Genomic DNA, 17,855 nt, shown 5'->3' on the forward strand with positions numbered 1-17,855 from the left:
TATGATTTCAATTTTCTTAAATTTACCAAGTCTTGATTTGTGACCCAAGATATGATCTATCCTGGAGAATGTTCCATGAGCACTTGAAAAGAATGTGTATTCTGTTGTTTTTGGATGGAATGTCTTATATCAATTAAGTCCCTCTTGTTTAATGTATCATTTAAAGCTTGTATTTCCTTATTTATTTTCATTTTGGATCATCTGTCCATTGGTGAAAGTGGGGTGTTAAAGTCCCCTACTATGAATGTGTTACTGTTGATTTCCCCTTTTATGGCTGTTAATATTTGCCTTATGTATTGAGTTGCTCCTATGTTGGGTGCATAAATATTTACAATTGTTATATCTTCTTCTTGGATCGGTTCCTTGATCATTATGTAGTGTCTTTCTTTTTCTCTCCTAATAGTCTTTATTTTAAAGTCTATTTTGTCTGATATGAGAATTGCTACTCCAGCTTTCTTTTGGTTTCCATTCGCATGGTATATCTTTTTCCATCCCCTTACTTTCAGTCTGTATGTGTCTCTAGGTCTGAAGTGGGTTTCTTGTAGACAGCATATATATGGGTCTTGTTTTTGTATCCATTCAGCCAATCTGTGTCTTTTGGTGGGAGCATTTAGTCCATTTACATTTAAGGTAATTATCCATATGTATGTATGTTCCTATTACCATTTTCTTAACTGTTTTGTGTTCGTTATTGTAGGTCTTTTCCTTCTCTTGTGTTTCTTGCCTAGAGAAGTTCCTTTAGCATTTGTCGTAAAGCTGGTTTGGTGGTGCTGAACTCTGTCAACTTTTGCTTGTCTGTAAGATTTCAATTTCTCTGTCAAATCTGAATGAGACCCTTGCTGGGTAGAGTAATCTTGGTTGTAGCTTTTTCCCCTTCATTACTTTAAATATGTCCTGCCACTCCCTTCTGGCTTGCAGAGTGCTGAAAGATCAGCTGTTAACCTTATGGGGATTCCCATGTGTGTTATTTGTGGTTTTTCCCTTGCTGCTTTTAATATGTTTTCTTTGTATTTAATTTTTGACAGTTTGATTAATATGTGTCTTGGCGTATTTCTCCTTGGATTTATCCTGTATGGGACTCTCTGTGCTTCTTGGACTTGATTAACTATTTCCTTTCCCATATTAGGGAAGTTTTCAACTATAATCTCTTCTAATATTTTCTCAGTCCCTTTCTTTTCCTCTTCTTCTTCTGGGACCCCTATAATTCGAATATTGGTGCATTTAATGTTGTCCCAGAGGTCTCTGAGACTGTCCTCAGTTCTTTTCATTCTTCTTTCTTTATTCTGGTCTGCAGTAGTTGTTTCCACTATTTTATCTTCCAGGTCACTTATCCGTTCTTCTGCCTCAGTTATTCTGCTATTGATCCCATCTAGAGTCTTTTTAATTTCATTTATTGTGTTGTTCTTCGTTGTTTGTTTTATCTTTAGTTCTTCTAGGTCCTTGCTAAATGTTTCTTGCATTTTGTCTATTCTATTTCCAAGATTTTGGATCATCTTTACTATCATTATTCTGAATTCTTTTTCAGGTAGACTGACTATTTCCTCTTCATTTGTTAGGTTTGGTGGGTTTTTATCTTGCTCCTTCATCTGCTGTGTGTTTTTCTGTCTTCTCATTTTGCTTATCTTATTGTGTTTGGGGTCTCCTTTTTGCAGGCTGCCGGTTCGTAGTTCCCATTGTTTTTGGTGTGTGTCCCCAGTGGCTAAAGTTGGTTCAGTGGGTTGTGTGGGCTTCCTGGTGGAGGGGACTAGTGCCTGTGTTCTGGTGGATGAGGCTGGATCTTGTCTTTCTGGTGGGCAGGTCCACGTCTGGTGGTGTGTTTTGGAGTGTCTGGGCCTTATTTTGATTTTAGGCAGCCTCTCTGCTAATGGGTGGGGTTGTGTTCCTGTCTTGTTAGTTGTTTGGCATAGGGTGTCCAGCACTGTAGCTTGCTGGTCGTTGAGTGAAGCTGGGTGCTGGTGTTGAGATGGAAATCTCTGGGAGATTTTCACCGTTTGATATTATGTGGAGCTGGGAGGTCTCTTGTGGACCGGTGTGCTGAAGTTGGCTCTCCCACCTCAGAGGCACAGCACTGACTCCTGGCTGCAGCACCAAGAGCCTTTCATTAACACGGCTCAGAATAAAAGGGAGAAAAAGTAGAAAGAAAGAATTAGTAGACGTAGAAAGAAAGAAAGAAAGAAAGAAAGAAAGAAAGAAAGAAAGAAAGAAAGGAAAGAAAGAAAGGAGGGAGGGAGGAAGGAAGGAAGGAAGGAGGGAGGGAAGGAAGGAAAAAGAGAAAGAAAGAAGATAAAGTAAAGTAAGATAAAATAAAGTTATTAAAATAAAAAATAATTATTAAGAAAAACAAATTAAAGAAAAAAAACTGGACGGATAGAACCCTAGGACAAATGGTGGAAGCAAAGCAATACAGACAAAATCTCATACAGAAGCATACACATACACACTCACAAAAAGAGGAAAAGGGGAAACAATCATAAATCTTGCTCTCAAAGTCCACCTCCTCAATTTGGGATGATTCGTTGTCTATTCAGATATTCCACAGATGCAGGTACATCAAGTTGATTGTGGAGCTTTAATCCGCTGCTTCTGAGGCTGCTGGGAGAGATTTCCCTTTCACTTCTTTGTTTGCACAGCTCCAGGGGTTCAGCTTTGGATTTGACCCCGCCTCTGCGTGTAGGTCGCTGGAGGGCGTCTGTTCTTCGCTCAGCCAGGACGGGGTTAAAGGAGCCGCTGATTCGGGGGCTCTGGCTCACTCAGGCCGTGGGGAGGGAGGGGTGCGGATGGGGGGCGAGCCTGCGGCGGCAGAGGCCACGTGACATTGCACCAGCTTGAGGCACGCCGTGCGTTCTCCCGGGGAAGGTGTCCCTAGATCCCGGGAACCTGGCAGTGGCGGGCTGCACAGGCTCCCCGGAAGGGAGCTGTGGAGAGTGACCTGTGCTCGCACACAGGCTTCTTGGTGGCTGCAGCAGCAGCCTTAGCATCTCATGTCTATCTCTGGGGTCCGCGCTTTTAGCCGCGGCTCGCACCTGTCTCTGGAGCTCCTTTAAGGGGCGCTCTGAATCCCCTCTCCTCGCGCACCAGGAAACAAAGAGGGAAGAAAAAGTCTCTTGCCTCTTCGGCAACTCCACACTTTTCCCCAGACTCCTTCCGGGCTAGCTGTGGTGCACTAGGCCCTTCAGGCTGTGTTCACGCTGCCAACCCCAGTCCTCTCCCTGCGCTCTGACGGAAGCCTGAGCCTCAACTCCCAGCCCCGCCTGGCCCGGCGGGTGAGCAGACAAGTCTCTCGGGCTGGTGAGTGCCGGTCAGCCCTGATCCTCTGTGCGGGAATCTCTCCGCTTTGCCCTCTGCATCCCTGTGGCTGCACTCTCCTCCATGGCTCCGAAGCTTTCCCCTCCGCCACCAGCAGTCTCTGCCGGCGAAGGGGCTTCCTAGTGTGTGGAAACCTTTCCTCCTTCACAGCTCCCTCCCACTCCCTCCCGTCCCTATCCTTTTGTCTCTGTTTATTCTTTTTTCTTTTGCCCTACCCAGGTACGTGGGGAGTTTCTTGCCTTTTGGTAGGTCTGAGGTCTTCTGCCAGCGTTCAGTAGGTGCTCTGTAGGAGCTGTTCCACGTGTAGATGTAGTTCTGGTCTATCTGTGGGGAGGAAGGTGATCTCCACGTCTTACTCTTCTGCCATCTTACCCCTAAATCTCCCAGATCCAGGTTTGATTCTTTCTTGCAAAACAACTTCTTGGGGAGTGTTATGTGCTTTCCTTAGGGGGCACATAGTCTTCTTCTCATGCTGGAATGTTATCGGTCATTGATGGTCATTGCTAGAGCCCTAAAATCATGCAGGGTTGAAAAGAGGGATATCCTATCACTTTCTTCATTTGTTATCTATACCAATATATATTGCTATAAAATACACACACACACACACACACACACACACATTCTATAGAGAAATTTTCCTTCATCAACAAGTTGGTTACCCAGAAATACAGTTCATGTAGAGAAAGCAGAACAAATGCTTTGTTTTTTTCCCCAAATATCAAAGTAACAAGTTGATTTCTTGGCATCCTCTAAGTTGATCAATGAATTTTATTTTAATATCATTATGAACTCATGCATTTAAACATACCTGATGTGTTTCAAACCATTCCAGTTGTTATCTTCATTGATGCTTAAATCGTATCATCTCTGCCAGTGAGAACCAATCCACATTGGCTCTTGGATCCTGTTGAGTTGTCTTTCAGAGTTGCCAAGATGTTCCAGGCTCATCTTGTACATTTCCTGCCCCAGAGGTGAAATCACCCATTTCTTCAAGGAGCCTTAGTTCCTTTTAGTAGGAAATGGTATATAGAGATCACAATCCAGTCATTACTAGTTTGGTCATTATTTCTAGGTCTTTTCAGTAAACAAAGCTAGGAGATTCTGTTGTTAATTGTTTTATAGCTTTATTTAAGATAAAGTAACTTATGAGCTCATACTGACACTTCCAAGTCAAGCCCAGGATTTACTTAACTTTATCAGTCTTACACCTGTACTTCTTACACGATGACCCAAAACCTGAGGGACACAGCAAAAGTAGTTCTAAGAGGGAAGTTTATAGCAATTCAGTATCACCTCAAGAAACAAGAAAAATCTCAATCTAACCTTATGCCCAAAGCAACTAGAAAAAGAAGAACAAAGAAAATCCAGTTAGTAGAAGGAAAGAAATCATAAAGATCAGAGCAGAAACAAATGAAATAGGAATGTAGCAAACCATAGCAAAGATCAATAAAACTAAAAGTTGGTTCTTTGAGAAGATAAACAAAATTGATAAACCTTTAGCCAGACTCATCAAGAAAAAAAGGGAGAGGACTCAAACCAATAAAATTAGAAATGAAAAAGGAGAAGTTACAACAGACACCACAGAAATACAAAGGATCATAAGAAACTATTACAAGCAACTCTATGCCAATAAAATGGACAACCTGGAAGAAATGGACAAATTCTTGGAAAGGTACAACTTTCCAAGACTGAACTAGCAAGAATTAGAAAATACAAACAGATCAATCACAAGTAATGAAATTGAAACTGTGATTAAAAATCTTCCAGCAAACAAAAGTCCAGGACCAGATGGCTTCACAGGCAAATTCTATCAAACATTTAGAGAAGAGCTAACACCTATCCTTCTCAAACTCTTCCAAAAAACTGCAGAGGGAAGAACACTCCCAAACTCGTTCAATGAGGCCACCATCACCCTGATCCCAAAACCAGACAAAGATATCACAAAGAAAGAAAATTACAGACCAGTATCACTGATGAACATAGATGCAGAAATCCTCAACAAAATACTAGCAATTCAAATCCAACAGTACATTAACAGGGTCATACACCATGATCAAGTGGGATTTACCCCAGGGATGCAAGGATTCTTCAGTATCAGCAAGTCATTGTGATACACCATATGAACAGATTAAAGAGTAGAAACCACATGACCATCTCAACAGATGCAGAAAAAGCTTCTGACAAAATTCAACACCGATTTACGATTTAAAAACTCTCCGGAAAGTGGGCATGGAGGGAACCTACCTCAACATAATAAAGGCCATATACAACAAACCCACAGCAGACATCATTCTCAATGGTGAAAAACAAAGCATTTCCTCTACAATCAGCAAGAGGACAAGGATATGCACTCTCACCACTATTATTCAACATAGTATTGGAAGTCCTAGCCACGGAATCAAAGAAGAAAAAGAAAGAAAAGGAATACAAATTGGAAAAGAAGTGAAATTGTCATTGTTTGCAGATGACATGATACTATACATAGATAATCCTAAAGATGCCACCAGAAAACTACTAGAACTAATCAATAAATTTGGTAAGGTTGCAGGATACAAAATTAATGCACAGAAATCTCTTGAATTCCTATACACTAACAACAAAAGATCAGAAAGAGAAATTAAGGAAACAGTCGCATTTACCATTGCAACGAAAAGAATAAAATACCTAGGAATTAACCTACCTAAGGAGACAAAAAGACCTGAACTCAGAAAACTAAGACACTGGTGGGCATTTCCCTCTTTTCCCTTATGTTCTTCTCGTCTTACACCAAAATGACTGCTGTTGCCAAAAACACAACCCGCGAGTTAGAATCTAGTCCAGCATCATCTGTCTCTGGCAACCTGGCCTCCAGCTGCTGCCTGGTTTAACATCTTTTAATATAGAAACCCTCTTTTCTGTTCTCAAAATCAGTAAATGCTTTGTTTCAAAAGCTTCTTATATTTCTGCTGCAGGTCAGTGGACCTGGCACAGATTTTCTTACCCTGGCCTCATCGTACCTTCCCCGACTTGAGGAAACATTTGGATAACAACAGACAGAGAAAGAAAACCCCCAGTGGGATGTTTTCTCGTTGAATACAAGACCCTCGGTTGAAGGTTTTTAGATCCTCTTTTCATCCAGAGGATACTCACATAGCGGGTAACCAAAACTGAAGTGTACTGGATTGGGGTATCATAGGGAACAGAAAAGCATTGCTTCCAGTACAGGTCACAGACATGGGACGGGAGAAAGGCTTCGTTGTCTGTCGTCTTATGGAAAGAGGATCTTGGCATAAAAGGCTGCCTCGCTGTGGTTGGTGCATGCCCGTGGTCACTTGCATGGTCACCTTTGGGTTCCATGGTTTGGATGCTGAATGAGCCATTAGGAAATGCAGGCATTTCCCACACCAGCTAGAATAGCCACGCGGTACGATCCTGGGTTCCTGCCATCAGGAGGAAGTTACGTTCCTGCCGTGAAGCCTTGCGTTTGCCTTTGTTTTTAACCTGTGCTGTTGCGAGTTTTGGTGTGTTTCTTTGTGAGTTTTTATTTAATTGCGTAACTTTGTTTTTCCATTACTGTGAAAGTAAGGTGTTGTACTTTTAATTTTTTTTTAACAAATGTTACCATTCTTATTTAAGAGAATAAATTCCAAACAGTCTTAAAAACAAAAAAAAAGACACTAATGAAAGAAATCAAAGATGATATACCATATTCTTGGGAGATATACCATATTCTTGGATTGGAAGAATCAACATTGTGAAAATGACTATACTACCCAAAACAATCTACAGATTCAGTGCAATCCCTATCAAACTACCAATGGCATTTTTTTTCACAGAATTAGAGCCAAAAGTTTTACAGTTTGTATAGAAACACAAAAGACCCCTAATAGCCAAAGCAATCTTGAGAAACAAAAACAGAGCTGGAGGAATCAGGCTCCCTGACTTCAGACTATACTACAAAGCTACAGTAATCAAGACAGTATGGTACTGGCACAAAAACAGAAAGATAGATCAATGGAACAGAATAGAAAGCCCAGAGATAAACCCACGCACCTGTGGTCACCTAATCTATGACAAAGGAGGCAAGAATATACAGTGGAGAAAAGACAGCCTCTTCAATAAGTGGTGCTGGGAAAACTGGACAGCCACATGTAGAAGAATGAAATTAGAACACTCCTTAACACCATACACAAAAATAAACTCAAAATGGATTAAAGACCTAAATGTAAGGCCAGACATTATAGAACTCTTAGAGGAAAACATAGGAAAAACACTCTTTGACATAAATCACAGCAAGATCTTTTATGACCCACCACCTAGAGTAATGAAAATAGAAACAAAATAAGCAAATGGGACCTAATGATACTTAAAACTTTTGCACAGCAAAGGAAACCATAAGCAAGACGAAAAGACAACCCTCAGAATGGGAGAAAATATTTGCCAATGAAACAACTGACAGAGGATTAGTCTCCAAAATATACAAACAGCTCATGGAGCTCAATATCAAAAAACAAAAAAACCAATCAAAAAATGGGCAGAAGACCTAAATAGACATTTCACCAAAGGAGACATACAGATGGCCAAGAGGCACATGAAAAGCTGCTCAACATCACTAATTATTAGAGAAATGCAAATCAAAACTACAATGAGGTATCACCTCACACCAGTCAGAATGGCCATCATCAAAAAATCTGCAAACAATAAATGCTGGAGAGGGTGTGGAGAAAAGGGACTCCTCTTGCACTGTTGGTGGGAATGTGAATTGATACAGCCACTGTGAAGAAAAGTCTGGAGGTTCCTTTAAAAACTAAAAATAGAACTACCCTATGACCCAGCAATTCTACTACTGGGCATATACCCTGAGAAAACCACAATGCAAAAAGGCACATGTAACCCAATGTTCATTGTAGCACTATTTGTAAATAGCCAGGACATGGAAGCAACCTAAATGTCCATGGACAGATGAATGGATAAAGAAGATGTGGTACATATATACTATGGAATATTACTCAGCCATAAAAAGGAACAAAATTGGGTCATTTGTAGAGATGTGGATGGACCTAGAGTCTGTCATACGGAGTGAAGTAAGTCAGAGAAAACCCGATATCATATATTAATGCGTGCATGTGGAATCATAGGTAAACCTATTTCCAGGGCAGGAATAGAGACACAGATGTAGAGAACGGACGTGTGGACATGTTGGTGGGGGGAAGGGGAGGATGGAATGAATTGGGAAATTAGGTTTGACATAAATACACTACCATGTGTAAAATAGCTAGCTCATGGGACCCTGCTGCATAGCTCACGGAGCTCAGCTCCTTGTTCTGTGTTGACGTAGATGGGTGGGATGGGGGTTGGGAGGTCCAAGAGTGAGGGGTATATGTATGCATATAGCTGATTCACTTCATTGCATAGCAGAAACTAACACAACATTGTAAAGCAATTATACTCCAATTTAAAAAAAGAAAAGAAAAAAAGGCCCCACATCTGCTACTGGTAGCAGAACTTTTGCAAACACTTGTTTCCACGTATGGAAGACATGCATGTCTTCAGTGTGGGAATGTTTAAATTGTTATAGTATACATCCCCACGTTTCTTTTTAATTCTAAAAGGCCAGGACAGAGTATTTAAACATTTAAATTCAGTTCACTTTAGTAAATATATATATTGAGAATGTAAGTGAAAAGTTTCAAGGCTTTATTCCAATTCTAGGCATTAAGAAAATAAAGTTTTATTTTTGTGTGCTATGTTTAGTGTTGTCTAGCATTTTTATTAGTTATGAGATGTTTAATGCCTACATTAGATCAGCTAATACTCCTACATGTTCACACATTTAAAGGCATTTGAAAGATGGTTATGATTTTATCTTCAGGCTAGCTCTGTAGGAAATTAAGTATATATGTGTATATATGTATATATATGTATATATCTTCTTTTCTCTCTCTAAAGGAAAGAAGGCATCGGTGGATTTTACAAAGGAATTGCCCCCAATTTGATTAGAGTGACTCCAGCCTGCTGTATTACCTTTGTGGTATATGAAAATATCTCACATTTTTTACTTGGCCTTAGAGAAAAGAAAAAGTAAACTAAAAGAAGATAATTCCAGTACATCTGCCCAAGGCAGCCATGTGCTCCTTTGTATTTGAGACATGAAACTCAGAAGAATACTGCACAGCAACATGGCTCATAATTGAACTCGGTCTATAATCATTAGAAGTCACAGAACTGCTAAGCCTTCACAATGTTTTTCTGCTTTTGCTTTCCCCATACGTATGGGACTTGGCTTCCTCTACCTGAAATGGTTGCTAGCAACACAACAGTAAAACTGACACCGAATGGAGAGTTTCACAGATTTTCTCCATTTCGTTGTCCAAGTAGAAGCTGACTTGCAGCATTTGCTGAATGGATTTGAAGACCGCTCCTTTTTCTGAACTCGTTTGTCTGTATTGGCTTTAAAATCAACCTCTGTGGGCTTCCCTGGTGGCGCAGTGGTTGAGAGTCCGCCTGCCGATGCAGGGGACACATGTTCGTGCCCCGGTCTGGGAAGATCCCACATGCCGTGGAGCAGCTGGGCCCGTGAGCCATGGCCGCTGAGCCTGCGTGTTCGGAGCCTGTGCTTCGCAACGGGAGAGGCCACAACAATGAGAGGCCCGCGTACCGCAAAAAAAAAAAAATCAACCTCTGTGCAATAGCAAACAAAAACCTTCTTAAAAGATGTCATTGCTGTTTCAAGTGTTTGCTGGGAAAGATGTTGCCCAAATCCTGACCACTTTTGAAACGGGAAAGTTTGGTGGGGAAAAAACTCCACTGTAAATGTGCTTTTGTTTTAATTCATTTGGAATGCAGTTATGTACTTCTCTTAATTTGAGAAGTACCTGATATCTGTTGTCATTCCATCACGAATTTTTTTTCCCAGAAGCTCTTTCATCATTTAAAATATAATCCTGGATCACATTATTATTTTTTGGCATAGGTAGTTAGTGTCTTTTTATAAAATCTGAACGAGGATCCAGCTGTGTCAGCCCTTACTTAGCATATTTGTCTATAAATCACTTTACTGGTGTTGCTAATAGATCACCTTATATAGATACTAGAATGACTGGGGTACGTTTGTTGACAAACTGTATGGAAACGAGAAGCTTTAGCTTTCTACTTCAGATTTCAGATATGTGGGTCCAGATCCCAAATAAGTTACCAATCTACATCGGTTGCTCAAATTCAGGTTTAAATACAAATTACACTAAAGGCCATTATTGATTTTACTTTTGAGTTACGGTAACTTTTCTATAAATATAAAGGCCTGCCCCAGAAGGGTGCCAGAAGGATACTAACATTTTTATTTACGTAAACATCTATGAATGCTTTTTGCAGTACCATCTATTTCTTATAAATAAAATACTGTGGCTCTCAAAGCCATATTTAAATGGTTCTTTGAAAAGAGGTCTATTTTTTTATATTTTGAAAATGGCTTTGTTTTAAAAATAAAGATAAGTACCTAATTGTATTTACTGTATCTCGTTACATGCAGAGGAGTGCATTATAAATTAAATGTGATGTATTTTCCTCCTTCTGAATAATACTATTATTCATATGAAATCCTGATAGTAGTCCCTGTATGGAAAGACAAGTTTTACAGTTGATATTTGGAGTTTTAGAGGTAGTGCCATTATTTGAATGCCTCCTGTGTACCCCTAAATTAATAAGGCATAATTCCTGTCCTCTGAGAGCATACAGGCTTGCGGGATGAATAAGCAATAAATAACTACAGTTCTAGGTTAAGAACATGCAAGAAGATTTCTACAAGCCCTGCACGCGTTCTGAGAAGAGAATTCATTCCACTCGATCAACCGTTACAGCACTCCTTCCTGCGCTGAGCCATGTATGTTACCAAGCATTGAGGATATGGCACTAAATGAGCTACAAAACATTCCTGCCCTCAGGGAATTTTCATTTTAGTGTGAAGTGACAAAACATAAATATGAATAATATAATTTCAAATATTAAATGCTAGAAGTAAAACTAAGGAGTTGGGAATAGTGTTGCTATGCTAGGTAGGACCGTTGGGGTCAGGAAAGGTCTCTGAGGAGGTAGTATTTGAAACATTTTGACATAAGTGAGGAAGCAAGCCACTATGACATGTTGACAAAAATCAGTCAGCCTAAGGAATGGAAACTGTTATTCGAGCCAAATTTGGATATTACGACCCAGGAAGAGCATCTCAGAAAGCTCTGAGAAGTGAAGTAAAGGCTCAGTTATAGAAGTTTGTTGAGACAGAAGGCTATACATTTAGATGACGTGTTGTTGACAGTTTACACAATCCAAGTCTAAGCATCATCTTGGCCCCTTACAAGATCAAGAAGGAATACTGTCTTTTAAGGACTTGTCTTTCTGATGCTAGGAGAGTGTTGCTCTCTGTGGTTGAGCAGGTATCTCTGCCAATGGGGAAGGTTTGGCCGATGCATAATGCAGATACACAATGTACAGTAGTGGGGAGAGAGGCCACCAAAGGGCAGGGAAAAGTTTAAGTTTTTCTTGTCTTGCCATAAAATATGAACTTTAATGATCAATGGGGGGAAACTGTGAAATAATCTTTCAGTAGAAAGTGTTAGGTGATCAAATATTTGGTCCCTCAAAACAAGGGTGGCTGCTTGCCTGTCCCTTGATGCTTGGCCTTAACGGCCCGATTCTCTCCTTTCGGGGGAGTTGTACTAGCAGGATGTTTGGCAAGGACTGACATTCAGTTCTAAGTTGTCCAGTAAGACTTAAGCCAATTTTCCTCACATGTGTGTGGGGTATGTCCATTATTTTATATAGAACTACAGATGTGATCTATAGTTTCAAGTCATTTAGACATTATCTTAGTACAAGTAGGTGACACAGCATGAAAGGCAGGAAAGTATCAACTTATAAGTTCCACAAACTAAATTGGTAGTAGTAGCAATATCATGAGCAAAGATTTAAGCCAAAATCCTCCTGAACAAAACCATTTTCCTAGTATTTCCCCTAAACTAGGAAGAGGATTGTTCAGAGCAGAAATCTGACACTTCATGGGTCATAAGATGAGTAAACAAATATAATGGCTAAATGGTCATGCCATTTGGAAAACTGATAGTAACCAGAGTACTCACATTACAGATTGACACGGGCTGTTTCCACGGTAGCCATAGGTGACCTTGAGCCCAAGGGAAACCAATTTTTTATCTTCTTAACCTGGGGAGAGCCAAGGTCACAAACTTGTTCAGTAAATCCATTGGGTCCTGTTAGGAGCTACCCAATATTCAACATCTAATAAAAAAGGAGTATTATGGCCAGGTTCAGAACATGCACCATTAATTGGCCAGGTAAGAGGGTATCACTTAGTGATATTGGTGGCAATGTTAGCTTGCATGGTGCTAGAGTTTCGTTTGAAATACAATTTCTAAGAACCATCCAGTTAGAGCTTTGGAGAGGAGACAACCACCAAGGCAACCTGGGAGTACTGGTAATTGGCCACAAACCCAGCAATTGGATTGATTTTTTTTTTTGAAACTTGCATGGGATTGAGCCCAAGAAGTACATTTGGTTCATTTGCAAAAGCGTGAGCAATTGTCAAAGTAATCAGTATACAGACCTGCTCTGTCATCTTGGCTCAGCTGTCTACTTCTGATGTAATATTCTCATCCTGGTCTGGTAGTGCTGGTCTTAGTCTAAGTCAGGTGTCAGAAATTGGAGTTGCAGTTCATTCAGTTGTAGAGGTCTGATAAGGTCCCTTCCGAAGTGGCCCGAAAGAGTCCTTTATCTGATGTCTTTTCCAATATGCATAACCTGGTTGCAGGTCATGATGCATCTTGATCTTCTTCCAAAGTTAGATTACTGTGAAGAACTTCAGAAACAGTGTCTTTTTAATGACTAAACTTAACAAGGAGTTATCTGGGAAGTGAGTCTTCGCCAGTAAATACAGACATCAATTAACAAAACTAGAATTCTGTATTCACTGAAACAATCTTTTTCTCTCTAAAATACCCTCATTTCTACCAAATATAGCCAAATTAAGACTTATTTGTTTGCAAAATAAGTCTGGGTAATTGACCACATGGACTTTTAAATTGGCTGTGCTGGAACTTTTCATAAAGAATCTCAGATTGAACTTTAAAAACCTCAGGGATAGGAAACCCATACCAAAGGTATGTCATAGATTCAACCCGTGATATCTATAGATTTGGGTGATGGATTTAGGCGAATTCCTCTCTTCTCGAGGTCCCCAAAATACAGTGAGGTTCCTGTACCTTTTAGGAGGTGGCCTTCCTTACAGGCCTGATAAAGTTGCTGGGAGCCTAAGTGGTTCCAAATTCTGGAGACATCTGGTAGACAGAAAAGATAAGGTTTCAGTTCTACTTACAGAGGTATATTTTAAAGGTTTCCTTATATCTGGAAAACAGATTAAAACCCAGTACTATTTCAGACAAAAACCAAAAATTATAACCATAGTCTGTTCACTAGTCTGTGACTAGTCCTTGATCTTAATCTTCTGGTAACAGTTACACGAAGCCATCCAGTTTATTAGAATTCTAATTTCTTACCCAGTTCAGCAGTATGATGTGAAAATTATCAGAAATCTGTTCAGGCAAAAAGTACTTTCTGTGGATCTTCTTGAAGATGAAGCGTTTTGCAAAAAGAGTACAATAATAACTGCCTATAAACGTCAAAAGACTTAAAAAGTCAAGGTTAAAGACCTGATTATAATGTAATTGGAAAACTTGGTTACTGCTGTGACACACAACAATTTAAGATAATTACTAAAATTATGACTGATATAATTTTTACCAGGACCTACCAGAATTTTAGGAGTTCCATATAATTTCGAGAATATGTATGTTGGTAACATTTACCCATAGGGTACAATCTAAGAAGTTTTATCACCACCTATTTGACAATGCTTCCCATGTAATTTAACATAGCGAAGAAGCCTAAGCAGTTTAATATTCCTCTCTCTGAGATGGAGAGAAAACAAATATTTTGAGGTATTCTAGGGACCCTTTGGAAAACTTCAAAATTAGCTAGAGGTCAAATGAGCTTCATTTAGGATTTTATCTTTGGGAAGGTTGTCAAAAATATAAAGAAGTTTTACAACACTTGGTCACTGTGAAACAATACCCATTCACTTAACTAAAGTGACAATAGAAGATCTCACTGGCAAATACAGATCACTTCAACACAAAGAAACTCACAATCTATTATCAAAAACCGTTCAATATTTTAAGAAAACTTTGTCCTTTCAGAGAACCAAATTCAGGTTTTGTACCACTTTACATTTTTTTTTTTTGCGGTACGCGGGCCTCTCACTGTTGTGGCCTCTCCCGTTGCGGAGCACAGGCTCCGGACGCGCAGGCTCAGCGGCCATGGCTCACGGGCCCAGCCGCTCCGCGGCATGTGGGATCTTCCCGGACCGGGGCACGAACCCGTGTCCCCTGCGTCGGCAGGCGGACTCTCAACCACTGTGCCACCAGGGAAGCCCTGTACCACTTTACTTTTAAAATTCACTTTCTTAATTAAGTTCAATCTTATCTAATTTAGGCCAATCCTGATCATGTACAAAACTCTCAGTGTTCCCTTTCCACAAACATTTGACAACTTTATGTATCCATTTAGAAACAACCAGCTCTAGGAAAAAATGACCTTTTTTTTAACAAAACGTATTTTCATTCCTCTTTTTTTGTCTGAAAACACACATCCTAGTTTCCTTGCATACTGAAATGTTTCCCTTATAATTCTTAACCTTAGACTCTTAATCTCTAGCAAAAACCAAGAAGCAAGTAATTATAAACTGTCATACCAGCATTTCCTGATTGACAATTATGAACGTATTTTACAACCGCTAGAAACATACACCTTCTTAAAGAATTTCTTTCTTCAATGTGATACAAGACATGTATCTAATAAACATCTTCAGTTTCTCATAAGACAAAAGTAGGTAAACTTAGGCCTGCCCAGCAATTAATGTTCTAGTATTTTATCCTACTTGTAATGACCCAGATAGTGAAGAAATTCTCGTAGTTTAACTTAGTTTTGTTTCAGGTTACCAAAATCTGGAGATATTATCCTTAAAGTAGACATTCCCAAAACAGTTATTCCTAAAGAGTTTACCTAAAGCTCTTATCTCATTTACCTCTACTTTATTTATTTAAAACGTTTTCATACCATTATTTTTCTTGCTGACAAACTTTAACAGTAATAAGGTCTTATTTGATTTCTAGTAAAACTAGGTACAGTAAAAGTATTATATTTAATATTGATAACTCAGACAGGAAAGGGGCAGGGCACAACCTTTAAAAGAATTGTAAGGCCAACTGGCCCGAGGCAGCCGAACGCAATCAGACTCACAGGTTGCATCAGACTGAAACTTTCCGTACCACCCAGTTCCAGAAACTGACCTGGAGACTTTCCACCCGGCCCAGCCTTCCCGCCTATCGAGGGGCGGGACTAACGGTCCCCCAGGATACCCAAAAAGACCACCAAATAAGGAATACCCTGCGCCCTCCCAGATTCACCACACCCCTTTCCCTTCTTCCCCTATAAATTCTGCCCAAACCCTCGCCCGGGGGACTTTCTGGCCCCTTTCTCTCGGACCAGTGAACCTCGCCCAGGAGCGCTCCCAAATAAAGCTTGTTTAAGCTCGCCCCCGTTTCTTGGTGCCGTTCCTTACGTTTGGTGCCGAAACCCAGGAGGGATACCAAGCTCCGCGGGTTACCGCGCGGGCCGCTCCTCCCCTCCCCCAGGAGACAACCAGGGAACCTCTACTCATCCACCCGATCCGGCAGAAAACGGGGTAAGTCCCCCTCCCTTGTTCCCTCCGACCCCCAGAGTCCCTGCCCACCGGACTCCCTGTCCCTAATCGCGGCCGCGTCAGGGACTCCTCCGTCCTCTCTCCGGGCCTCGGGCAACTGGAGACGTCCCAATCGCCTGACCGCCCTCCGACCCGCCGGGCCTCGGGCAACTGTGGAGACGTCCCAGTCGCCTGACCGCCCTCCGACCCGCCGTGAATTGGAGACTGAGACCAGGGACGCCTCTCTCCCTCTCCATTCACTCAGGGACAGACTGGGGGTCATGGGAACCTCACAATTGAAACCAGATCCTAAGACGCCCCTGGGGTGTCTCCTAGCCAATTTTACAGCCCTCGGTTTCTCCCAAGATCTCCGTAGCCGACGGCTTATCCTCTAGACAGTCAATCCAAATGGCCTCCTGAAGGGACTTTCGATTTTAACATCCTCCGTGATCTAGATAATTACTGCCGCAGGACGCGCAAATAAATGGTCTGAGGTCCCCTATGTCCAGGCCTTCTGGTATTTACGCTCCCGCCCTTCCCTGTACATCTCCTACACCAAAGTCCCTAATTTCCTTTGACGATGACCCCTCTCCACTAGCCGACCCACCCGAATCTCTCGCCTCTCCCCCCTCCAGAACTCCTCTCCATCCTCCACCCTACCCTGAAGCGGTCCCTCCTCCTCCCGAACCCGCTCCGACCCCTCCAACCGCTCCCCCGCCTCCCTCAACGGTTTCTCCTCCCAGGCCCCTTGCTTCGCCAATTAGTGCACATACACGCGCTCACGACTCCCAAGATGCAAATCTCCTCTGCCCTCTGAGGGAGGTAGCAGGAGCTGAAGGACTGGTCAGAGTCCATGTCCCTTTCTCTCTCCAGGACCTTTCTCAAATTGAAAAACGATTAGGCTCCTTTTCTGCCGACTCCTCCCTCTACATCAAAGAATTTCGCTCTCTCTCTCAAGCCTACGATCTAACCTGGCACGATATCTTTGTGATCCTATCTTCTACTCTGACCCCTGACGAGAGGGAAAGAATTCAAACTGCTGCCCGAAACCACGCAGATCAGGTTCACCTTACCGACAGCTCCATGCCTGTCGGAGCGACTGCCGTACCCGGCACCGATCCAGGCTGGACTTATCAGGATGGCCAAGATGGCTGCCGTAAACGCGACCTCATGATCCAGTGCCTCCTGGCTGGCATGCAGGCCGCCGCTCATAAGGTAGTCAATTTTGAAAAACTAAAAGAGATAACCCAAGAACCTAACGAAAATCCAGCTATCTTTCTCAATCGCCTTACAGAGGCCTTAACTCTCTACACCCGGCTGGACCCCGACACCCCGGCAGGGGCAGCGGTCCTAGCCACCCATTTTATTACCCAGTCAGCCCCGGACATCCTAAAGAAATTAAAACGGGCAGAAGACGGCCCTCAGACCCTATTCGAGATCTGGTAAAGATGGCCTTTAAAGTCTATAATGGCTGTGAGGATTTGGCAGAATCCAGCCGACAGGCTCGGATGCACCAAAAGGTGGCCCTCCAAACCCAAGCTCTTGTGGCCGCCCTAAGGCCGGCCATCTCCCATGGATCACAGCATCCACGGGGTCCGCAAAAGGCAACCCCGCCGGGGGCCTGCTTCAAATGCGGAAAAGAAGGCCACTGGGCTCGCCAATGTCCCAATCCCCGACCTCCTTCTAAGCCCTGTCCCAGCTGCGGGCTAACGGGCCACTGGAAGAGTGACTGCCCTACGACTGGCCCTCGCTCAGCGTCTCCACG

General features: G+C 41.9%; 1 long non-coding RNA gene across 1 annotated transcript; it reads right to left on the bottom strand.

Annotated features, from left to right (window-relative positions):
• Positions 1–3,754: 3,754 nt before the first annotated feature.
• LOC141276380 (uncharacterized) lies at positions 3,755–13,882 on the bottom strand. Its single transcript, XR_012325872.1, has 6 exons — positions 13,848–13,882; positions 13,554–13,628; positions 12,899–13,150; positions 12,417–12,498; positions 4,118–4,315; positions 3,755–3,817 (listed from the first exon to the last, which is right to left on the bottom strand). It is a non-coding gene; the product is annotated as an uncharacterized lncRNA (long non-coding RNA).
• Positions 13,883–17,855: the final 3,973 nt, after the last annotated feature.

The sequence above is a fragment of the Tursiops truncatus genome, chromosome 14, assembly GCF_011762595.2.
Source record: "Tursiops truncatus isolate mTurTru1 chromosome 14, mTurTru1.mat.Y, whole genome shotgun sequence".
In the NCBI taxonomy this organism is placed as follows: Eukaryota; Metazoa; Chordata; class Mammalia; order Artiodactyla; family Delphinidae; genus Tursiops; species Tursiops truncatus.